Source organism: Anser anser, assembly GCF_964211835.1.
Source record: "Anser anser genome assembly, chromosome: 3".
NCBI lineage: Eukaryota > Metazoa > Chordata > Aves > Anseriformes > Anatidae > Anser > Anser anser.
The window spans coordinates 8,081,028-8,107,659 of NC_139722.1; the positions used below are offsets into that span (position 1 = coordinate 8,081,028).

Here is a 26,632-nt window from a genome sequence, read left to right on the forward strand (position 1 = left end):
GCCCCACTTTAGCCTGAGCAGAACCTCCTCTGCTAACACGGTTGGCATGCAGATCAACCCCAAAACCAGTGCGAAACTACGAATGTAAAAGCATCTCACGACGGAGAAAAAATGCGCGACATCGGGAACAATTCAGCAGCACGTACTACAGAGAACATGCACTACGCAACGCAAGAGGGCTCTCAGAGGTCCTGCAGGGATCCTAGGGTAGAGGCGGAAAAATCCAGTTCATCATAAGTGCTTTTTGTCAGAGGGCAAAAGGAAACATGGGTAATAATGGAATAAGTGCTTGTCAGACCAGAATCCCAAGGGTGTACAAAGGATGTAACCCTTGTGTGCTAGCAAAGCTACTTGAGAATGACCTAATGGCAGACTGCTTGAAAACTAAACATTTATCTTGCATGCAAATGCTGGCCATTGATAGGGTCAGGAGTCATCCTCCACGTGGTGTTTTTGTCTCAAATTTCCCATGAATTTCTTTTAGTTGTCTAAACAGGACTCTAAGTTTCTTTTTTGGATCATGGCCTGAAGCATGAGGAATAAAAAGAGGAATACTTAAAAAAATAAAGGCTACGTCACTTTAGGCTCCAATCCCTTCATTAAGTTACTTCTATGAAGTTCCCTTTTGTTGTATCGGATGCCGACATTTTACACTCAAGCCCTCTGAATTCAGTGTTTCAATTGTAGTACACACTCCTTGGCAGGAAAGTGCATGTTCTCTGCCTACACAGCAGGCACATTAAAAAAAAATAAAATAAAATAAAAAAGGAAAACCAAGATAAGCCTGTGACTGTTGAACAGTGCTGCACGATATTACTGATTTATTAACTTCGCTTAATCAATAAGGCTATCATCAAGGGCACATTTAGTTTGCACATAAATTTCACTTTCTAACAAGCACTTTTGTGTGCTCACTTTAGTTTCCATAATCTGATCCAGGTCTCAGGAAGCCTTCTTTAAGGGAGAACAGAGAATTCTTTTTCTAAAAAAAGGATCAAAGTATACTCAGTCGACTCTCAAACAAAAGGACAGTCAGTACTGTAGAAACAGCATGCTTACCTTTCACAGCAAAAAGAAAAATAAGCCTATACATCCAAATTTATCACTGCCTTAAGTTCATCAACATCAATTGAGCTATTAAATGTGGCTGAATTTGGCTCATAGCAATTTAAAAACCTCAACTTTCTTTGAGAGTCTTCCATCAGTAAGATGCTAATTTAATGCATAATTCAAAATCCACTGTCCTTTAACTCAGCATTTGTAAATAATTAAAAAAGAACTAAAAATCCTTTTACATTTATAAAGCTGCCCCCCCTCTTTCTGCTGCAATACAACAAAGACTTTCCAATCAAGAATTTATTTATTCTTTAAATCTGAAAGTAAAAGCCGTACAAAAGATGAGGAGAAACTGATTTACAAGATAAAACAATTAGCTCTTGGATATGTACATTAAGACTAATAAATTTCACATCATATTTTAAGGGAGTGGAGGAGGAATCCCAGATATATTAGGCTTTATTCAAATTCTATTCAAATGTTCAATTAAAAGCATCTTATGAGCGTAAGTTATGCAGTCACTAAAATTAAGATGTGAAAAACAGGATTAGAGAGCTGCATCTCTCAAAGAGGATATACACTTTAATAATCCATCCCTTTTCCTACACACAAGATAACATCTACAATCTGCCTATTCCTGTAATTGCTCTGGTCTTGTTAAAAATCTGGGCTATGCAGGAGAAGCTCAAATGTATTTCACGGTGAAACTACTAAAATAATATCCTATATTTCTTTTTAATCCAAAATCACATATCTCAATGGTTCTTATTAAAATCTTTTTTTTCCATGCAGACAGATGAAAATGCATTTTAAGACTCAAACAAGTCTGTGCAAAAACAGATCGAACCCATCAATCTCCCAGTTGGTTCTTAAAAGAAGCTAAACATTCAGCAAGCTGTTCGGACCAGACGTGACTGGCAGGTCCTTTCTGAGAATACGAGGTCTCAAGATGCAGCCCTGCGTACGTTCAGACTCAGCTTTACTAACACCAGAAGTTCAGTGCAAGCTCAGGCAGTTGGGTGGTCATTTCATTTGATTTACATCAGAGTGCCAATATGTTTTTTTTTTTTTTGGAAACACAGCCATCGTTTTCTCCAATTTTTCCGGTTTGTAGGTTTACATCAAAGCATTTGTGCTCTTTTTGTTTCCCTATCTCCATGCTACCAGCAGGAAGCTGCCCAGTTCTCCTGTTTTCCTTCGGCAGAACCAATTCGTAGACTAGCATGAATGCTTCGGCTGCCTCAACCATCATCCTTCTAAAAGATTAATGGCAAACACATCACATACCAGGCTATAAATCTAGCAAATGGCTATTAGACATACTTTGCTGTCCACAGCCACACGATTTAAAGTAAAACAGCTAATGGTATAGCTGTGGCTGGCATTACTAGTAGGCTTGCCAAAATTGTACTACGTTGCCACCCATTTTTTCCAGGCGCCTCAGTCTCGTTTTTGGGGTGTGAATCAGGTGATCCTTCAATATCACCGTGTTCATAGCAACTTGTGATTCTAAATAGTCCTTCATCACCTGAGGATAAATGGATAAGATTAGGTTCTACCTAAACTTCCTGTAACAACAAATGGTTTTACATTCCTTTAGTTTTTATTACTTAATGATGAAATTTTTCCAGGTGTCCAACCTTGGCCATTGGACTCAATACGGAGAGGAAATCCAGCAAGGGTGGGGAGTTTGGGCAAAGACTTTGTGCTTTTGAAAATCCTCTGTTATGTATCTTTTAAAGAAAATTTACATTAGCAAAAGCTTACAAACTCCCACTCTCTAAGCTCCCAGGAAGCTAACACAAACTAAACCACCTCTAAAAATAATCTCCCATTTGCTCACCAAACTTGAGGGTTACAGGGCGGAAGAGAAGGGTTATCGTGAGCCCTAAATAACGCAGGTTGGTTCTGTAAGCCAGGCAGGGAAGGGCGAGCTAAAATTAAATAACCTTCGGTAGGGATACCTCACCTGTAACACCAAGTCATGATCTGATCTACCTAATTCTCCTCCTCCACTGTTGCAGGTCATGGTCCCGCAGAAGCTACTATTTCTGCTAGGATGGGTGCAGGGCAGACAGTGCCCTCGTGACCCTTCAGAATGAAGTGCCAGGAGACCAACGCAGGGTCATTGAGGATAATACCCGTTAAGAGGTGGCATGTCCCCTGATGAACTTGCTGTGGCTTTCAGGAAAGGTAAAGGGAGTTTTAGCTGTTCTTTGTGCAACCATCGCCTCCAGGAGTCAAACAGAGCCTTGGTTTGCTATAATAAAGCTTCAATTAGAAGTCAAAGCTATAAATATCGAACAGTGCTGATCAAAATGGCTGTCTTTGGTCACAAGTATCAGAATGAGAGAAGAGCCAAAGCAGGACCAAAAACATACTTAAAAAAAAAAAAAAGGAATAATTTCCTTTCCATGCAACGGATAGAAATAAAAATAATCTTTATTGCAAATCCAGAATCTCCTTTCCCACCCACAGATTGCACCAGTTTGTGGAACCATTAGCTTCAGGCCCAGGCTTCAGACAATTACTGACTGTGCACCAGACTATCCAGACATTATTAGAACAAAACCCAGATCCTTATCTTGTTTTTTATATTTATGGGTGATTCTGTGCCAAATCCAAATGTGGATCACATGCTGAATTCATTCATATCAAGTCATTAAGAAAGCTGAGTCATTAAGAAAGACCCTACACCCAACACCTACCCAACACCCCTGCCTCAGAAAGGGTCACAGAACTGGGGAGTTTAAGACCCTCTGAGTGGAGATATAAACAAATAGACAGATGTATACACTTATTTATATGCTTCTTTCTAAATAGAAGCTTCCTTCTAAGGGATGTCCTAACTCCATGTACTGGGGAAGAAAAACAAGAGATAAAAGCTGACAAGACTAACTGAGGATCTGCTTTTCTAATGCTGCATGTGATTAATTACGTGATTTATTTTCAATGACTGGTTCAATCAATCCTGATCAAATTAACAAAGACAATGATCAGAAATACCAGAGAAAACACAATACAAATGATTTGGTTCCAGGGGATCCAATCAAATGAAACAGGATTAAATTAACCAGTGATCAGATTAAGCAGAAGTTGCTGTATAAAGTCAGAAATGTATCAGTACTTCAGGCCATTTGCTGTCTCTAAGGTTGCCGTTTCCAGTGGCCTAGAGCTCTCAACAAACATTAAACAAAACAGTTTTCCCTACATATCACAAAGGTATCGTGGAAATTAGTATTACCCATATTATTATGACTATTATTATTATTATTACTAATTATTATTATTATTTCACAGTACCACAGTATCTGGGGCCCTGCAAGAGTAATGACCCTCTAAAGAAAAATCACACCCATACACACACTCAGGCAGCCAGCAGTCTGCACCTGAAGGAGTTTGCAGTCTGTGCATGACACTGAGATCAAAAGGTGACAGAATATCAGGATACAATCAAAAAGACAGAAAAACCCCTTTAATTCTACAATGTTAGCAAAGCACAAAGATGAAAAAGCTACTGTTCAACAAGGAACATTAATGAAAGTTGCCGATGATACAGCTGGAAACGTAGTTCCTACCCATAAATGCAAGTATCATGTGAAAAATACCTCCTTTTGCTGAGCACCTAAGCCACAACCAACCAACTAGAGTCTTAGAGCGCTGAACAGAGGTGTACCTTAAAATGCGCTGAGCTCACCCTGGCTCAGTTGGACCCATTAATAGACACCTGCAAAGGGACTTTGTGTCCCAAACTAGCTAAAGGAAGGGCTGGGGACATGAGAAGCCAGCCTATTTGGAAGCAAATAGGCGAACATAAATGCCGAGAGTTAGAGTGAAACCAAACTAAATTCCTGCCCCTGTTTTCACTAAGAGAATCCTTTCAAAGATAAGCTTTAGGGATGCAGAGAGGTCCATAAGGACTCATATTAAAGCCATTCTAGGACTTTAACAAGCAGTCCTGTTTGTGAATCCCAGCCCCATGTGCTGCGGTGGGACGAGAAAGGACACCCAACTGGTGGTCTTGCTGCTCTCATGGCAATGCTCCTCCGTAACACAGGACAGAAGAAAACTCCACAGTGACCAAACTGTGCACAGTAGGAGCCAAAACCAAGGGTTTCTTCCAGCTTTCCAAAAAATGAGTGTGTAACCTGAACAAAGGAAGAAGCACATGTAAACAGGTCAGTCCCAAATCGACTGTCCTGCCCATCTGTGTCTCCTACACAAGCATTTAGGAGCCATATGGAAAGACTCCTTCCCTCTCCCTTGGCATGGTACCACGTCGATTTATAGGCAGACATTGCCCAGTAACTGTAAGCTGACATTGTGTTCATCCTGCACCTGGGTGTCTGTAACCTGACAGGATTCAGTCACTTGTCATCACGCTGGGTCTTTTCACTTGTGCAGTGAGCAGACCAAGCTGAGTATTTTGGCAAGCGACAGCTGACCTGCAGGGTGTGGGTTGGTCTCTGTCCTGAACGAAACCACTGGAGACACCAGGCTGACTTCTGATGGTTAACAAGCTCGGGGTTCACCCATGGGATCTGGTTTGCCTGGCCATAGCCACGTGTCCCATCCTTGCAGCTCGCCGTTTGCGCTGCAGATGTTAATAGTGAAGGACTGTCCTTGTGGGACTGAATGTTTGACCAGCTCCTTTACTTACTGAGCTTGAAAAAGTATTTAGAGAAATATTCTTCCCTCTCTTCCCACAACTTAACACTTAATGTTTCATCTTTTTTTTCAACTACCACAGTGAGTACACTTTAAAGCATCAGCTCCTTCGAAACAAAAGACATATCACATTAAGAATGCATTTTTTTTTCTTTTCTGTCCCCCTCCTTCTGCTCTCTTAAAGAGTATCTCATTTGTATGTGCAGGTTTTTTCTCATGCTCTGCCTTGCTACATTTTTTTTCAGTCTCATTGCATTTTTTTTTCATGAGTATTCTCAGTTTCATTTTCTTCCTTTATTTTCCCCATGTCTCTATCTCTCTCCTCACCCTTTCTATCACACTCTTTCCTAAGTGGAATGAGAACCCAATTATACTCCTGTTAGAACTGAACTTTCAAATCCATCATGTGCTAGTGGGCTCAAAATTAGGCAAATAAATTCCCTCAACCCTACAAATTAAATTGAGTCTTTGCATATGTTCTTTTAAGAGCACAAAGATGTCAAGTATTCACCCAGCTGTCACAAAATATGATGAGCAGGCACTTTGTATTCATATAGATTTTCTAAATCGTTTGTCAGATTTAACAGAAATGCTAATGGATCCAAAAGTAAATTCTAATCTATCCTAAATATCTGGTTATTATTTGTGTTACTGTAGGACTCAGAATTGTCAGCTGAGGATCAGGGCACAATCTCAATGCATCAGACATTTTGCACACAAAGACAAAGATCATTTGGATGACATGCAGGTATTATTTTGCAATTTCTCATTTTTTTTTTCTCATTATTTTAACCAACACCCTCCTCACAGGTATACTCAGCTGCATTTGAAAATAAAAGTATCGCCAGCTTGTGAGCACAATTACCTAACGTGTCTGCTGTTGAAAGACAGGGTCTTAAATTTGCTAAAGCCAGCACCCAGGTGTACACTTTGAGGGAAAAAAGCTATCATGAAGGTCAGGCTTTGCTTACGCTTTCTTCTGATCAAAGTGGGGCTGAGCAGGATCAGACTCAGTACGAGGATGGGAAATGTCCAACAAAGACCCGGAGCAGCACCAGGCGCTCAACATGGGGCTCTTCCAGTTCAGACCAGTGAAGAGAGATGGCTCACACTGGTGCTAGTAGAAGCACTCCTTGCTTCAAGGCCAGGCTGGATGGGGCTTTGGGCAGCCTGATCTAGTGGGAGGTGTCCCCATCCATGTCAGGGGGTTGGAGTGAGGTGATCTTTAAGGTCCCTTTCAACCCAAACCATTATGTGATTCTGTCAAAACGCAGAGATTCCAGCCGTGGTGCTTGCACAAAGCTGCTGACATCGGCAGGTTGGACATTACCAAGCACATGTGCACCTGGTCTGCATAGGTCCGTAAGTCGCAAGCATGCAGGATTCGCCACCCAGGTGCTGAACACCTGTACAATCTTACTCCCGCAGCGAGTCCGACACATTCAGGGAACCCGTGATGTGATGAACGTACCCTGGAGACTTGTTCTGTACATACTGTTGTGGCTGTTTGTCTAAAAACCTATTAGGGCACTGCTTAAAGCAGGAGGGCAGCAGATCCTGGCTGTCAGTGATAATCCACTGCCAAGATCAATAACGCTGGCAAGGTTGCTTCATGGATATTTACGATCAAAGAGCACATTTTCCAAGAATATATTGTCAGCCCCATTGTCTTGGCCCAATTTCAACTCCAGTAATTGCATTTCTGCCTGCCTAATATTCCCCCGCCGCTCTGCGGAGACACAGGGGCCCTCATTTCCAGTCCCATGCCGCTTCACAGCATCCTCGTACACCATGGAGACACCACTGCATTCAGCACAAATCCAGACACGCTGAAGCAGTGGACACAGCTTTCCCTGTAGCTATTTTACAGAACAGTTATTACCTAAAAAGCTTTGTGATTCTTAGAGCTGGGAAGTGTAAAGTATTGTTGTGGTTGTTATTTAAAACATGATTTATTTGCCCCTGGAACGAGTCATCTTGAGACATCTTTTAATTTCCTTCTCTTTCATGAGTAAATTTGCACATTTAAATTATTTACCAAAGGTTGAGCTAGGTAAGGCCCAGTTTGTATTTTTTTATTCCATTAATAAAACTAAAACATCTCTAAAATGTGAATGTCTACAGCTTTTCAACACACAGCTTGAGGGAGTTCAAGCCCTTTCAGATCTAGTTGCGAGAGCCAACTCCACCGGCAAACTAAAAATCTGCCTTTCTCAGTGGAATAAAACTCCTCTTTACAGCAGTATAGGGCATAAAATGGGAGGTTTTAAACTTGTGACATTTCCATGTCTGGAAAAGCTGTCACTTGCCCAGCACGGAGTCTTACCTCCAGCTGTAAGCCCAGGGGCCTTAGTAGCATTAGCCCAACTCTAAGAGTACCACAGGGAGAGAATGGTATCACTAAAACACTTTAAAAACCTCCCCAAATCTTTCTTACACTTCAGAAAACAGAAGTTTCCCCAGTGGTAAGGAACTCCTATTTCCAGCTGTACGTGCTTGCAGGCCTGCTTTTCAGAAACCTCTCAGTAGTGCCGAACTGACTGGCTCCTGCCTGTCAGAAATCCTGCCTCGCAGTATTTGGGGAGAGATCTGTGAATGCAACGTGAGAGAAAGCACTGTGGTTTTTTTCATATATTTCAGTTTTAAAGGTGGAGCAACTGCTGGAAGCGTTTCAGAAGCAGGATCTGTCAGAATCCATCCCATACGTGTGGTTTTGTGGGCAAAGGGAGACGTGCTACGTACAAGTCATCGTGAGCCACCTCCGATCGCACTCCCTGCCTTCCTCCCGCTTCCCAAAGGGACCATTGTGAGTGTTCAAACAACTGCAATTTTAAACGTAGGTAGCGTTAAGCATATTTCGTATTAAAATGTAAAACGATTACCAAACAAAACAGGAAAAAACCTCAGAGAACTATGCATATAAGAAGGGCTAATGAAATATGAGTGCATAAATGTATTCTGGAGCATTTGCATATGTCAGAGGGAGTGGAAAGAAGGTGAGCATAAGATGAGAAAATAAGAGCTGAGACACAAAGTGGCAGAAAAATGCACCAGCTTGGGAAGAAAGGAGCAGGCAGGGAAAAGACTGCCTTGCAGATAAGCAAAGACTCTGTGTACAACACGGGGGGAATTTTTAAACACTCGGCTTTACCTACTAACATCAGTGGGGTTATTATAACTAACTTGGTAAGATCTAGGGGCAGCAGTTAAACGATGTAATACAGGTACCTAATTTAGGTGTCATGCCTACTTCTCTACATCGGCTCTGTGAGAAGCTGGAGCCTGGCAGCCCTGGATAACAAGTGGTCTAAATTACTGATCGCTCTGGAAGGTAGGAGCCATTGTAAACTCTCTGACTGTGCCCCCGTGTGCACTGCAGCAGAACCAGAGTGAAAAAGGAAAAAAGAAATGACAAAGAACATCATCCAGCTATATTACAAGCAGAAGAAAGAAATTCAGGAACTCTATGAAGAGAATGATGACCTAAACTAAAGAAGACGGAATACTGGAAGTTAAATTATCTGTGCAGAAAATTTAATGTAAAAAGATTGAAAAGAAAATACATTCTACGTAGCTGCACCGTGGTGCATCTAAAGGGGAAAAAAAAAGCCAAAAATAAAATAAATAAAAAAATCAAAATAGGGAGTGAATAGGAAGGAGAGAGATTTTTTTTGTTTTGTTTTGGAGTATCTAGTTCCTAATTTAATCTTAATCCACTCTGACATTTATCCTCATGGATAATTCAGTATACAAATTTAGGGCAGAAAAAGAATCCATAAAAATAATAAAATAAGAGCTGCTTGCAAGGGCAGTATCAGTAAAAATTGCCCTTGGGTAAAAATAATTTCTAGTGCTTTGTGTCCTGCTCAGCTTCAGGCAATGTATCAAGATCCTAGGAACTACTTTTCTCCCCCTGTGCAATCATTTGTGGCTCTCATCCAGTCTCTGATTATGCTAATTGCATTTGATGGAATTTGTATGTACTCTCCTTCGCTCTCATCTCATCTGAACATACACAAGATGCATTTTTAATTTTTAACTCTTAAAAAAATAAATAAATAAAGGAACTTTCTCTCCAAGGTTGTGTAGAAGTCAACCTTATTACTAGTTCCAAACAGCAAATGAACAGCCTTTATTACTAGCAAAACAAATAACCCTTTCTACATTAATATGTTGCAACAAAGCTTTTAGTTAGTGAGAGGAATGTCATAATGCATGAGTTTGCATAACACAGTCAGATCATGTCACCTAGACACAATTTCGTTTGCATCAAATTAAATCCACCATCCAAACTGCGACTTTAATAAAAAGATATAGCCGAGTTGGCTAGATCAAGAGCTAACATCATTTTGAGGCAGACACTCAAAACAAGAGGGACAGGGAGCTGTTGTAAAACCATTCCCGAGGGTTAGCGATAAAACCCGGGACTTAAATTCCTGAATAAATAAAGATAGCTTTTTTTTTTTCCCTTTATTCCCTTTTAAAAGTGCTCTTGACCAAGTAACTTGACATCAAAACCCGCTTGATTTTGCTGAGACAAAACCAGGCGACCTTAGTGACCTCAATCCAGGTCTCCTGGCTGTCTTTCAGGTCCCCAAAGGCAGCGGTGACGGGTTTATTTCATACTTCATGGAGATCCTCTGAACCTCTAAATTATTCTTTAATTCTACTAACTGACAGCTAAAGAGAAATGTAATTGCAAGAGTAAAGGACTTGCTTCCCCTCCTAAATCAAAACAAGACTGGCTTTTCATTCTTTCAGTGAATTTTAGTGAAAAACGCCCGACTGACAGCCCCGTGTGCTGCAGCTCTGCTCTCCTGCACGGCAGCCGCAGGCCAAAGGGCTGAGGCTGAAGCCTCTCCTTGCTCGTGTCCCTCCCCAGGACACCCACAGCACCCTGCACACGTTGCACATCACAGCTGGCAATGCCTTTAGGGCCGAATTTTCCAGGTAGCACGGATAGGCACCGCAGGGATTTCCAAAAGTGCTTGATTTCTGCTCAGCTCCAGAGAGTTGGAGTAAGGATGCCCAAGCCAGCAACTCTGACAATCAAGGAGCTCCTAAATGCTTCTGAAAGCCTGATTGCAGAGGCATCAGTCTGTTCCAAAAACAGGACATATTTCAAAATATGAGCTGCAGTCTGTGTTGGAGAAAGGCGGCAGAAATGGGGCCAGATTCTGACTGTCCTGTCCTGTCTGAAGCAATCCGAAACAAATCCAAACCTTTCCAAATGCAACAGTGGCCAGTGAAATCACAGAATCACAGAACTGTAGGGGTTGGAAGGGACCTTGAAAGATCATCGGGTCCAACCCCCCTGCCAAAGCAGGTTCCTTACAGCAGGTTGCCCAGGTAGGCGTCCGGACGGGCCTTGAATATCTCCAGAGAAGGAGACCCCACAACCTCCCTGGGCAGCCTGTCCCAGTGCTCCGTCACCCTCACCGTGAAGAAGTTCTTCCGCATGTTGGTGCGGAACTTCCTGGGCTCCATTTTGTGGCCATTGCCCCCCTTGTCCTGTCCCTACAGACCACTGAAAAGAGGTTGGCCATATCCCTCTGTTTCCCACACCTCAGGTATTTATAAACATTGACAGGATCACCTCTCAGTCTTTTTTTCTCCAGGCTGAACAGACCCAGGTCTCTCAGCCTTTCCTCAGAGGGGAGATGCTCCAGGCCCCGTATCATCTTTGTGGCCCTCCGCTGGACTCTTTCCAGGAAATGATGGTGCACTTGACACAAAGGGACACAGCCAGGGGCACTGCCCATCCGCAGAAGGGGTTGGAAGCCCTGCTTTGGTCACACAGGCCCTCTTTATAGGCACAACAGATTCAATTTTGAAAGGTGAAAGGAGGATTTCATAGCAAAAAGCTGAAGAGGAAAAGCTTCAGCGGGCGGTCTGGTTGTGTGAATTTACAGCAGGGATGGGATATGGTCACCTTCCCTTTCTCCTGCCAGCCCCAACATACCTGCACCTGACCAAGTTTTGGTGGTGACATCTAAAGGAGGCAGTAGTTAGCTGCCACCCTGTACTCTGCTGGTGGCCCTAGAGCTCTTTCCAAACAACATTTTTACTTTTTTTCCACGCTTCCGAGTTTCCTGTGCAAGTTATTGTTGTCAGTATTACATCTGGAAGCTGGGACCCCATCCATGTTGTCAGTATTACATCTGGAAGCTGGGACCCCATCCATGCACTAGTTTTGACCCTGTAACAACAGTCAGTCAGCCCTTCTGAGATGTTGTCTGGGACTGAGAGCTACTCCACCTGTGACTGGGGACAATAAGACGCTGCCTGCTGTGTGAATCTATCTGCGGGTGAACTGGCTTTTCCTCCAGCTCCAGTTCTTCTTTCCCCAGCATTGCACAATGCAAACCACTCCTCTGGCAAGGGTGGCTGCTTATCACTGGTAAAATATATGCCATTTATTTGTAGATCATTTTAAAAGTAACTTTATAAAAAAAAAAGGGGGGGGGGGAAGACTTTTCAAGGCTCTTGGCATTCTTGACATACTCTTAAAACGCAATGCTACAGGAGTTACAAAACATAAATCATCCACAGTAACAATAACACTCCACCTCATGTCTGCTGCTACCTAAATTCTTTGTGATTCTTCAGGCACAGTTGTTATATACATATAAATTTTAATTAAGGGAAAACTTGGCTAAATACTAGATAAAATTATTTGTTGTATAGTATATTTGAAAAGCAATGCATCATTCTAATAGATTATTCAATGGATATTTGCAACCATTTATAGAAGTGTCTAGGTAATGCAAAAAAAAGAAAAGATTAATTGAATAATTTATTTGATGGACAACAGCATTATTCATCAAATACATTATTCAACTAATAGTATTCAACCAATACTAATTAAAAGCAGAGAAGCAATTGCTTTAAAGTACAACTCATTCAGATCCCAGTTTTGGCTCCATTAAGAAAACAGAGAAGATAGCAGGGCTTTGCAGGGGAATGTCTCAGTGCAAGTCTAGATGGTCCAGATATTCTTCTTGTTAAAGGAACCACATCCTGCATCACATTTTTTTTTTTCCACCAAAAATATCCACATGACACTGTAGGGTTTATATCTCTTACTAAACTACTTGTCGGTACTGGGGCTGGATTTGAGTATCCTCAAACGTGGAGGTATTTTAGCATATGGAAGAGGTTAAAAGAGTATATCTACTTTGTAACCTGCAGGGAGGATCCAACTTGCTAACTGCTCCCAGAAACACTCTTACTTGGCAGCTCCCAGATGGGAGAAAGAAATAATCTGGCATCTTTTTAGCCATTTGGTTTCCCAAGAGCTTTGCAAACCCTCTTCCATCTCGTGACTAATGTCTACCATCACCTGAAAGAAGTACAACAGTTTCCGTGTCCAGCCTGGTGATATGCACTGCCTATGTCCCATCATGTTGCAGGACCATGTGTGCAAGCCCAAGAGCATTAGAGCTATTGCTTACACAAGCTGCCATACCATCAAGCATGCACCCAGCAGAGGCTACACAGCCTTTGCCTTGTGCCTGGAGTACCACTGGGATAAGCCAGAGAAACAACCTGTGCTTCAGAAACATCAGCTTCTTATGCTAGGTTAGCACAAACATCTCCACATTTTTTATTTAGCAAGCAACGAGGAATTTATGAAGAACATTAGGTTTTAAGAGCAAAAGGCTGACAACAGATGCGTCCCATCCATCGAGGGAATAGGCAAAGACCATATCTTATGTAGCGAGTAATGACCTCCTAGCAGCACATGAGTGTGGAGAATTGTTACTGTCAGACTGTGTCCTATAGCTCACCCAGTCACCCTTCCCACAGACAGAAAAACCACCACCTGAATAAGCCCAGCTTCATGATCGTGGCAGGAGGCAGCCTTAAGCATAGGCTGCACATGACAAAGAATAAATATCGTGCTAGGACTTCATAGATAAAATAAACACTTGTTACGCTCCTGACAAATATTCCACAGAAAAGGCAATCATGATGGTTAGCAAATAAAGATGCTCTTAGAGTTTATTAGGGTTTTAAACATATTTTGCTACTTAACCAATTTTTTTCCCCTATTTTGGGGGAGTTCTAGGGTCATTTATAGGCAATACAGTTCAAAACAGTAAAACAAGTTGGACTGCATTGAGAAAGTTTTAATTGGAACTATTTTGCTTGTTTAATTTACGTTAATATTTTAAGCAGGTTTCCTTTTAACAATTCAAGACACACTTTCTACTCTAATCCACTACTCCCGTTTGGAAGGGAACAGATGAATGTGATGAAATGCAATGCAGATGATAAATTCATGCCACTTGAAAAGTGGCAAATGACATTTGCTGGTCTCTCAGTTCCCATTTCATGATTGATATAGAACTATAAACAAGAAAATAAGTACTGTTAAAAATCTTCCTATACAGTGGCAAGTAGGGTTTTAATGGTGGTTTGCCTGTGCTTATTAACAAGCTATGGCAGTTGCTGCACACTGATCAGTAACCGCGTAAGAGCTCAGCCTACTGTAGAAGTCCTGAGTCTATGTACTTTCAATTTTAGAGCATAACCATCATACGCTCCACAAACCAATGAAATTTCTAATAATACAAACCAATGATGTGTTAAATTGAGACACTTCTAGCTTGAATGCCAAAAACTTCACTATGATTTAAAGGATCTGTGCTTACCTTTCTCTATCAATTTACTGTTAATTTGCTACTATTGGAGCAATTTACGAAAAGAAAAAAAAAAGGTAATATTTTATTTAATTTTTAATACCAATCTTGGTCATTTCAAATACATACTGAAATGCCATTTATTGTACAAAATGCAATACGGTAATTCAAGAAGAGTAGGAGATGGCATGAGAAGTGTTGAGGGGGAGCAGGCAAAATGAAATCACTTTACAAAATACCTGAATTTAGAAATAGGGGGCAATCCTCATTACTCCCCGAAGAAGAGGTGGAGTGATTAACCAAATTTTAGGTCACGAAATATTTCCCTATTTCAGCTATACTAAGCATTGCATATTTTGTTTCTTAATTATTACGCAGTTTTGCTACTTTGATGACTATCATCATATGGTAGCTTTACTGAACTGTAAAAAAGCTGTACCAAACAACACGAGAACATCCTAAAAATGTATTATTGTTTTTTTAACTAAATGTGTCTTCTAACGTATTTCACCCCAACTCCTTGAGGCGGCATCCAACCATTTCTTTATTACTCTATGTGCAAAATCAGGCATACAGCATTTTTTTTCAGTATCCTGTTCCCACTTTCTACTCAGACACAAAGATAAATTGTAATGACCTTGCATGAATCATACTGACGTCACACAGTCTAGGCTGCGGAATAATTATGAAAGCCCTTTTCGATCTCTGTCTCCAGGAGCTCTCTGATAGTCCCTTAAAATCTTTGCCACATCTTTCCACTCTCCAGCAAGCTTCTGGGGCAAATATAAAGTCACAGCTTGAAAGAGAAAGGAAACTGCTCAGTGAATTCAGGCACCTGTAATAAAGAGCATTTAAAATTGGCTTTGTGATTAAACTGTTGCTTAGCCTGGTTAGATGTGGCCTTCAGCAAATCAGGATACACTGAAATCACTACAGTGCTTCTTGCAGTAGTTATACTTCTAAGCAATTTGAGAAACGTCAAGCTCTGTTACTAGACAACAGCAGAGCATAGCTCAGGTCAGACTGATTCCTAGAATGAAGCTGGTGAAAAGCAGCAGCTCTACCAAGTACAGATCTGACCCTCAGATTTCGGTACAAGGTTAGAAATTGATAAGTTAATTGTCCAACATTAGGGCCTGCAGCAAAAGCAGCTGCAACAATTAAATGGTAACTTTATATAGCAGGGGAAAGCAGGAAAGATACCTCTCCCATAGTATCTGCTCCTGATCTTCTGTTGGCTGGATATTGTTGTGCTTGGGCTACCTCGTCCTGTGCCAAATTCAGTGCACAGGGGAGAGAAACGTTAACCAAATACAGATCTCAGATCTCATTTGCAAACAGAAAAGTGCTAACCACTCACTTTGCCTTGTGGAAATGGCATTTAACAACTTGTGCTGGAACACTGTTCGGCCTGTCTATCCTTGCTCCAACGACGATCCCCTGCACTGCTAGAAAGCCCTGCAAAGCAGCACGATTTTCTGCCAGAAGGTATCTGCAGGCACTGTGGCCTCAGACACAGAGAAGCACAGAAGACACTTTACACGGTACCTGCATTATCATAAAGTCAGTGTTAGTTACACTGAAATGATATAGAGCTACTGTGGCTGGTTTAAAGTCATTTTTGTCCTGTGGCTTGTAAAATGACAACATAATTATGGTTGCAAGGGACATGTGGAGGCCATCTGGTCCACCCCACCTCTCAAAGTAGGGCAATCTTCAAAGTTAGGTTAGGTTGCTCGGGGCTTTGTCCAGTGGAGCCTGGAACATCTCCAAGGATGGAGATGCTACACCTCTGAGCAACCAGCTCCACTGTTTGACGGCCTCATTTTGTTCTTAATAACTAACTGGAATTTCCTTTGCTACAACCTGTATCTGTTACCTTTTGTCCTTCTGCTGTGTTCCTCTAAGAAGCACCTGTCTCTGTCTGCCCTTTACCCTCCCATTAAGCATCTGTACACAACAGTAAGAGCTTTCTCTTATTAAGGCTGAGCCAAGCGCAGATCCTTGAGCCTGTCCTCATATGCCACGTCCTCTACCCACCTGAATAAACTAGTGGCCCTTCACTGGACTTATATTTCTTGAACTGGACTATCAAAAATCTGAAACCTGAGTGCTGAATAGAGAGCAAGAGACACTTCCCTGGACCTGCTGGCTACACTCCTGCCAATGAATACAACCGGTGTCTTTCTTGAAAGATCACCCCTGAGGAACACCCCCAGGACCCAGTCACCAGCAGAACCTTATGCCATGATCACAACACCTCAAGACTGGTAGTCCAGGCAACTTTTACCCACCCTATCATAGAACTATCCAAAATACATCTCCAATTTGGAAGTATGGCAATGGTACAATGGTAGTCCGGGACACTGTCAAAAGCTTTGCTGAGGTCAAAGGAAATGATTTCTGCTTCTCCCTCCTTGTCTACATCTCCTCGTAGAAAACAGTGAGTTTGGCATGGCCTGCCCTTGATAAACCCACGTTGGTTGTTCCCAGATACCTTCTTTTTTTTGTCATATGCTCCGATATTGTGGTTTCTAGGAAGATTTATTTCATAACCTTCTCATGGACTGAAGTGAGACTTACTGGCCTCTGGTTTCTTAGATCCTCCTTCTTGCCCTTCCTGAAGACAGCCATAACATTTTCCTTCTTGCTGTTATTAGACACCTCCCTAGATTGCTACGACAATTCAAAGATGACAGAGAACAGTCTCACAAGGACATCGGCTGGCTCCCTCTGGACCTCACACACATCCATGGCCTCTAGGCCAATCTTCTTCCACCATGGGTTGTACTTCAGTCCCCCAAACCCTGCCACTAGGAATCAGAAAATCACCTGAGGATGAGGTAAATTGGTGAAACCACTTGGTCACTTGGTTTTGATTTCTATGCTAGAGGGGAATGTGGGACCTGAGGCGTAAAGATCCCAAATGCTTCCAGTCAATACTGTGCTGTTCCTTTGGCAACAGTATGGTCCGGCCCCTATGGGACATTTGGGAAGAGCAGACTCAGGACTGAGTGGATTCATTGGGTGAAACCAAGCAAGAAACAATGCATAACCGGCTCTTAAAACCAGGTCATCTGTGGCTATGAATTTTGTGGATGAGCTGCATTTTAGGTGAACTTACTAGATCTTTCATGAATTTTAGATATTTGTTCCACAACTTCATCAAAAGCTCCCCTGTTCTTTTCAAGAGGAGACACAATTCAGTTTTCTGCAGTTTCCTACTGCACTTAAGCACACGTCTGTATTTATACACACAAATGAACCTTGATAAAACTATGTTTCTATACAGCCAATATTTCTTCTTTCTCAATGACAATCTTGCAACTACCTAAGCATCCATTTCCTATCAGTTTCTGACCATTTAACACGATGTCTGTGCTGCCACTATTGCATTTGCCAACTGCCGAATCTGTCTTCAGAGATGTAAAGAAGTAGACGAGAAGCCAAAACCAGTAACCTGCTGCAGTCTTACTGTACTTAATACACCTTTATCTTTTTTTCTGTGCATCAACAAGTAATTTTGACTTCTTACAGAAAGGAAAGTGATTCTGATTGTCCACTGTAAACTGTATGTTTACATGCTTGTGTCCAGAGAAGGGCAAGGAAGCTGGTGAAGGGTCCGGAGAACAAGTCTACGAGGAGAGGCTGAGGGAGCTGGGGTTGTTTAGTCTGGAGAAGAGGAGGCTCAGGGAAGACCTCATCATCCTGTACAATTACCTAAAGGAGGTTGTAGCGAGGTGGGGAATGGGATCTTCTCCCGAGCACCAAGTGGTAAGACAAAGGGCAATGGCCTCAAGTTGTGCCATGGGAGGTTTAGGATATTGGGAGAAATTTCTTTACTGAAAGGGTTGTGTGGCATTGGAACAGGCTGCCCATGGTGGTGGTTGAGTCCCAATCCCTGGAAAGAAGAAACGTGCAGATGTAGATCTTAGTAGCATGGTTTAGTGGTGGACTTCAGTACTACGTTAGAGGTTGGACTGGATGATCGTAGAGGTCTTTTCCAACCTGAATGATTCTGTGATTCTGTGATGTAACAGGTTCAACCGCTTGTTTTACCTCCAGCTAAATGCCAAGATTTTTCACAAATGAAAGCTGCAACTTTTCAGATGTTAATGTTTGTGTTTTGACACACACTACTACAGATGTATAAACTTCTAAATGGTTTTAGTTATGTTATAAAATACAGAATTTGCCACTAAAGAAGCTCTTCTGTTATGAAAGTAATATAAATGACAACGCTGAGAAACAAACTGGTGGTTGCAATGCCATTCAGCATTTCTTTCATTTAAAAAAAAAAAAAAAAGAAACTTAAAACTTCTTTTCATTCCCAAGGAACTTTTCATCCATCACAAACACCCAAAAATTTCAAAGTGACTTTGAAATAAGATCAGCCACACATATCAAGAAAAAAAAATCTTAACATTCTTTGAAAGAGGAAAGAAATGTCCTTATTTCCAGTGTCTTTTTGTGTATTATCTTTTTTTTTTTCTCTGTAAAGAAAGCTACCCAGGAACATGGGTGTCTTGCTCAGCAGCGATGCCTGTGATGTAGGAAGAGAGAGAAAACATCCAGCACTTAGGCAGAAATAACCGGAGATGTTTCTTTGAATTCCTTTCACACTACTTTCATCAAATACATCTCCCCCCATTCGAAACAGTAAGCTGCCTTATAGCAGGTCTTGCTCACTGCACACAGGCAACCAGTTGCCCTGACACCCCTCTGCTCTTTTCATCCCACTTCTGTAGTCCAGCTGTGAAAATGAGAGCGGGGAGACTTGGATGTGTCTGTGGATGTCTGTTTGCTGTTCTAATTGTTTGAAAAAGATGCCAAGAGACAAACTCTTGGCTTAAACCGCTTTGTGAGCCCTCTGTCTGTGCTGAATTGTGGCTGTCCCTGCGGATGTGAGCTCTGAGCACCTGGGCACAGTGAGGAAGCCCCTGGCTTAGAGCACAGAGCTGGCAGCGGCGTGGTACCCAGTCCAAGCTGCTTCGCTGTGGTCTGTCTGGAGATGCTGAGACTTTCTGGAGCTCCTCACCCTTCCTCAGCCAACCTGACTGTGGGAACCATAGCAGAAAATGACCCAGAGCTGTGTCTTACTTGTTTTTACATAGAGGTGAGCAAACTTCAGATACAGCACAAGTTTGCAACTTTAAGGTACCTTTGAAGTTGCCAGTCCTTATTAAATGTGTTTGGTCTAAAAGGTGATCATAGAAAAAGCTAACACCAGCTCTGAACTAGTGAGGGACATGAATTGTTTTTGATCTTAATGACTGTAAATACAAACTACCTTCTGATCCACTTTCTCCTGCCCTGCCATTCTGTTTTCTCCATCACCACTTTCATTATTTTGGATATTCTTCTCATCTCTTTAAGCATCTCCTGAGCTCTGCTTCTTCCTTCTCTTTTGTAACAGCACCCACTGATTGCCCCATCTTGTCCGTATATTTATGGAAAATTTCTGCAGAATGCGTGCAAAGGTATATTTTTTGACACTTCAGTTCTTTCCCTTCACTCACCACCTTTTGCTTTGCCACAACCACATCAGCTGTCACTCTATTTGTGCGTAAATCACCTTCAGCACTTGCAGCGCAAATTTCTCTGCGAGACAAGCTATTAGATCAGTCGCTCAGTTCATCTACAACAAGTCTTGGATGGCAGTTACAAGGCCTGTACTCATCACAGACTCAGTCACAATTTACACGTGGCAGACTTTACCTGGGTGACCACTGTCAAACTGCATTCCTTTGACCCCATGGAAATTACGGTTGTAACAGTGAATCAAGCAGTGTCAGCTTTTACAATGAACTATTTGGGAGATTGTCAGTTGGGTCAAGACAAAATTGTACCAAAAACTTACAGGACTGAGCCTTCCTGGGTGCCAGGGACCTTGATTGTGCCCCATTCGTTGGGCATCTTAATGGTATACGTGCAGCATTCATCTACTGAACGAGCACCACTGCAATGGGGTGGCTTTAGTTGCTGTACACAGTTGTTAGCATGAGATTGGTTTTTTCTACCACAGATACGCAATTGCAGCATCACTGGCAATTTCCAAAATGTTAGCTCTCACAATGTTAGCTGCTGCCAAATCCTAGAATTGCGTTAAATAATATCTTTGTAGAAGTTCAGCTCCATTTGTGGGCTCTGAAAACCCGATGTGTAGATTTACAGCTGTCTGAAGTCACGAAAAAATAAAATCTTGAAACAAACACGTCCGTGGATTCTCATTAGAGCCCTAACAAGTGAAAAGACTGTAGTGCAGGCACATGCAGGGTCAGGGAAGACACAAAGGAAATGCCCAGTGAGCACAGGGGCCATTCAGCCTCTTCAGAACAAGCGCAGTGCTGGAGAAGCTGAAAGAGTCTTATTTTAAGCACCTAAAGACTTACTGCACCGAGCTTGACAATGTCTTCCTAAGCTGAAATGACAGAAGGGCAGATAGTTTATGCAGTGTGCAACTAAAGACTAATTCAATGCCCCAAATTCCTCCCCGGTGGCATTTCGATGACTTCAAGGGAGCTATTTTGCCAAAGGTATTACGAGAATATTTTTATTTCAATAAAATGGCTACCTTGCTGGAATTAATTCCGACAGATGTTTTAGCAATTACAAAATCACTTAACTAATTATCTCAAATACCTTTTTGGCCATCTCCACTACGATAAACACCTGAAACAAAATTACACTGAGTAAACTGCAGTGGGATTGTACAAAACCTTGGCTTTGGGAGAGACAGGATGGAAGTTAGTGCTTGGCACTTAATGTCATCAGCATTATAATGATGCAGCTAGAGTATATATAATTTTGTTGCTGACCTTACATTATTATATAATTAAGGTAATTTAAGTAATTACTTGCTAAAAAGACTAATTTTGTTCATCAACATAAAGACTCTCAAAGCACAGCAATATGAGGAAATTAGATTCCAATACAGCAATTTGGGGAGAATTAGAGCCTCTAGTGAACAAGTGAAGTAGGAGGAGGCAGTAAAACTGAAGAAAGGATAGTTAAAGTTCCCAAAACCTGAAAGTACTCTCTGTTCTGTCACAGACATCCCCTGAAACTCCCCAGTAGTCTAAACATAGTAAGGATTTTCTTGTCACATGGAAAATATTCACTGTGAGGTTTCTAACTGTAAACTTAAATTTAGTAAGTAAAGAAGCTAAAACTCTTTTTGTTTCCTTCCAAGAGAGACAAGCAAAAACCTTTCCTTAGAAAAGTCCGTAATCAGAGTGACTCTTCTGAAGGCATTTTTGCCTCTCCCCTTCAAAATAAGATTATCCTAAAAGATCCTAGCAAATTAACTCTTTAATTGAGTATGCAGCAATTTCAGTAATGTCAAGCCATAAGCTCATCCACAAAAATAGACCACATCATTCCTACACAATAATGTAATTTTAAACCACAGACTTTTTCTTCTGGAGACACGTCTACTTATAAATGGTCAGATTAAACATTGGAGTCTTTTGCAAGCATACCAAGAGTTAAAAGGAAGATGTTGATGTCAAAAGAATGTTACATTTGAGAAACTTCAGAAACATTTTTTGGATCACTCAATTTATTACTTATTTTAGAGGTGATAACCTGTCTATTTACCGGTGTTCAGACACAGTAAAACTTTTTCTGTCTTTAAACTTTGGAAGAAAAGAAATTCTTATAACAGAAAATAATTAATCCAGCTTTAAACCTTTTTTGCTGTTGTTCCTGATACTGTTTTGAACTGTACGTGGACATTTGCCTGCTTTTGTGACAGGAGAAAGATTTTGCTGCAAGTAATCAATATTTTGTTTGTTTAATAACTAAGAAATTGCTTGAATACATTACTGAGTTAATGATTTGGCAGGCCTATGAAACATGCTAATTAAAATTTTAAGTCACAAGAAGCCTACAGAAGTATTTAATAGAAGAAGCTACATGTGAAGAGACTATTTTTGTACTTCAAGCAAGTGTGCTATATTAATAATATAAACTTTTAAAGTACTTTATCTATAAAGCCAGGAGACTTCGATATATAAAATCTGTGTTTTTAATTCAAGTGAAAGAACTTTCAAGCACTCTTAAGAACACAAGGCTTAAGAATTTATGGGGCAACAATGATATTGCAAAGAACAAACTGAATACAAGTTTTCAAAACAAAATCTCAAAGGCATTACAGAACCTGATGCATTAAGAATGGAAAGTACTGCCCAATTCAAAAACATCATTGCAAGCAGAGAAACTCACTATTGACCATATACGTGTGAGACAAAAAGCAAAAAGAGGATCTTTAAAGTGCCCCCAAAGAACCTGACAGCATTTTGGAAACAAGCTGGAGTCTACTAGACTCAACAGAAAGAAAGCAGAGAAATTACTTCACGGGCACTTGCAAAGGTTTACTTGTTATTCCTGTTGCTTTTATTTGTACACTGAAATGTTGTTGTAACTTGAGTTTTATTAAAAGCTCATTCTTTAAACCCCAAACAGCTAGACAATGTAAACCAGCTAAGGTAAGACAGTCTGTGAGGGATTTAACTCAAATTTAAGATGATTAATTTTCATTAAAATTTCTGTCTCAAATTATTCTTCGAACAAACTGGACCTTAAATGACATTGAGATTTTAAGTGAATACTTCTAAAGCTGCTTCCTCAAGTAATTGAATTAAAATTTTCCTCCAGTTACAAAGCTCTCTTTGTCTGCTCACAAATATTTTTAGTTTTGCTATGTCAAAAAAAGACACCTTTCTAAACAGACTTGTCACTAGAACTAGCTGGATTACCTATGCCAATTAGCTGCACTCCGTCTTAGGATTTAATACCATGTGCCTAAAAAGGGACATTCAATAATAAAACTAGGTATGATGATGCAATATGCAACAGAGCATCGTCCAGGGAATAATGGAACTAACATTGATTTTTATTGCTTATTTCTTGACACCATTTTTTTTCCACAATGAAAGAAAAAAAAAAGATTTAATGATTAATAACTTCCATTTCCTTTGTTTGCTTACTTTTGTCAGGTTTTCCTCCAAGGCATGGTAGGAATCTTTATTGTATGACACTAATAGGACCATCACATCCCTGAAATTGCATCGCATAAACAATTATGTACAATTCAGTCCGTGGTTTCCTCAGAGGTTTCCTCAAAAGCTACATTATTTGGTTCCTGACTCTAAAATATTTTCTAAATTTCCAACTACACTAAAAAGGGTAAGGGTAAGACAAGATTTCATCAGTACCTATTGCTACTCTACAATGGGAAAAATCTTCTCATTCTGTCACGTAATGGAAAAACACATAATGGAGCCAGCTGCTAGGCGGTGTAGAAGTATACATTCAGATGGAGAATAAGGTGAAGGGTTTTAATCACTGGACCATACTGTCACAGAACAAGGAGGATCTCCCATCATGAACTGAGCTGAAGAATGAAGGAGATTACCAAACCATGTTCTTGCTCCATCGCAAAGCGCAGGACCTGTTCCAGGATCACTGGGTGAAACTATACAGCCTTTCAGAAGGTAACCACACTCATCATTTCTGGCCTTAAGCTCTATGAATATATGGAGGAAAAAATCCCTGATATGTTGGCCAAGTAGTTTTGAAGAAATAAAACATCACATAAAAAAGAAAGGCTAAAGAAATATTAAATTATAAAAGGAAAGTAACGTACTAGTAGGAAATAGCAATGACTAGCTAAAGGATGATTCATCTCCAAGTACGTTTAGTTGGAAAAATGTAGGATAAATTGGGCTTCTGGCTAATGCAGTACAGTAGAAGGTGGCAATAGGTTTGATAAGCAAAAAGCCTGGGGAGCCATATTTGAGCAATGGAATACTGAAGGATGAAATATGCTGCAAAAACTGGACCTTTTCCTTTCACCCCAAAGTTACTTTTAATAATTTTAACAACTATGTGAAATAGAGCTTATTTTATGCAACGAAAACTAAAAAAGCAAAAGCATTTGTTTTCGTCTGCTTGTGAAGACAGTAAGGCCACCAAGACGATCAAGGGACTGGAGCACCTCTCCTATGAGGAGAGGCTGAGAGAGCTGGGACTGTTCAGCCTGGAGGAGAAAAGGCTTGGGGGCATCTCATCAAAGGAACACAGAGCCAGACTCTTCTCCTTGGTGCCCAGTGCCAGGCCAGGAGGCAACGGGCACAACCTGGAGCACAGGAGGCTCCCCTGACCACCAGGAAGCACTTCTGTGCCGGGTGGGTGCTGGAGCCCTGGCACAGGCCGCCCAGAGAGGCTGTGGGGTCTCCTCCTAGGAGGTCTTCAAAAGCCGCCTGGACGTGGGCCTGGGCACCCTGCTCTGGGTGTCCCTGCTGGAGCAGGGGCTGGACCACATGGACCCAGAGGGCCCTTCCACCTTAACCATTCTGTGACTCCATGATTTTGTGAAATAGGGTTACTTAGATACTCCCCTATGTATCAGTGTCATCATTTGAGGAACACACAAACCTCCCAGAACCTTCCTGAAAGGTCCAGCCCTTTTATGCATGAATGAAACACTGAAGTACATGGAGAAGTACAGCTAGGTGTTATGGCTGTGGGTTTCGTGTCAGCTCTCTACAAATACTTTCGTATAAGTAAATAATAGAAAGCATTAAAGATATCAATGAAAAAAAATCAGTGAAAGTACATGCAGTCTAGGTTTTCAATGTGAGGGTATTAATGTGCTCATCATTCTTCAGAATTGAGTCACTTCTAGAGGAAGTGCAAAAATAAAATACAGTAAGCGGGATGAAATATTTTCAGCCATGAAATATTTCCATTGCACCTTACAACTTGGGAACTCGTTGAATGAAAAATGTCATTTCTAGGAGTAAAATAAAATAATATGACAACATGAGAAAATGATTGTTGTAAAATATTTACTCCAATCCATGAGCATGTAAGCTTTTGCTGTCCTTGGTAGGGATAAATTTGATAACCACTCTAACAGGTAATGCGAACAAAGGATGCAACATATCCACCAGCGTGAAGAAGAGATCTTCATGACACATAGCTGGTACATCTGCTGATGCTGATGTTTTCAGCTAATTCTGTGTTCCCCAATTGATCTGCAGCTTGCTTATTTCTGGAGGTATTAGCATCCTGTCTATGGCTTCCAGGCTATTTCCTGAAATTGTGTGTTTTTATAACATTAGTCTAGGAAGACCGGCATGAAATAAAACCCTGACAAGCAATCAAAGAAGAAGTTATTTTCTAAAGAAGTTTCTCTGGAGAATCAGGTCAAAAGCCTACCTCTAGCCTTGCACACTTGGAAGACATGAAAGAAAGCTTTGTTTTAGAAGCTTAGATGTCGACACACAAAGTTGATAATTGTTTTTTTTGTGGTTTTTTTTTTCCCCGCTGTTTATTGCTTTTGAAGAAATTCAGTCCGAGACCTGGGATGCATCAAAGAAGGATGTGTATTTGGATGAGCTTTGTTTGATGGCAAGAGCTTTTCCTTATTAAGTCATCAAAACAGCCTGGAGTGAGAAGGTAGCCGAAGCCTTCTGGAAAAGAATAGCAAAGAATCACTGAGGACAATCACAGGGCATGGAAACTCGACAGCTTTAACATTCTCCCTTTTCAAGTACACACAATTAGGGAGCTAGATGTCTCATGTGTGAAGAGCAAAGGTGTCTGATCCAAAACTCATCAAGTCAATATAAACATGCCCTTTGACTTCAAATGAGCTTTGGATAAGCCCTCAAAGACTGAAGCACTAATGAGTTAGAGCTTTTCCAACACCACTTGGATAATCTTCCAGGTGGGGGCTGTGGAGGGCAGTTTCAAAAGCAGACCTCAGCTCTACGTATTGGTTGTGAAGTTACCTTCTTTGGTCAGACACTCAGAGGCAGTTCTGCCTGTTATCTCTAACACAGTGCAAAGTCTTTTGCAGGAATACCACTGCATACTGACGTATCCAACTTCTTGCTACTGCAAGAACCTAGGACACTGATGATGTGCTTCTCGGTTATAACAGGGATTATTGCTTTTGTTCCATTTCAGAAAGGACCTTAATTTGTATACATTTCTTAGACATTTCTTAGACATACATAGCTAGACATTTCTTACAACCTACAGATATTGCCTATGGAGTAAACATGAACATGATGCCTACAACTTTGTTACCTGCATGTAGGAAGACTGGGCTATTCTCATGATTCTTTTTAGTCTTATATACCTTTTGTATCGAGAGAGAGGGAAAGAACTACACACCCCAAACCATCAACTTTCACAGTTGCATCAGAACATCTATTTGTGTCACATTCAAACCTAAGCCAGTTCAGCTT

At 41.1% G+C, this 26,632-nt stretch overlaps 1 protein-coding gene across 6 annotated transcripts in view; it reads right to left on the bottom strand.

Annotated features, from left to right (window-relative positions):
* Positions 1-26,632, bottom strand: part of KLHL29 (kelch like family member 29) — a 399,050-nt gene that overhangs the window by 154,323 nt on the left and 218,095 nt on the right. The window lies entirely within an intron of this gene.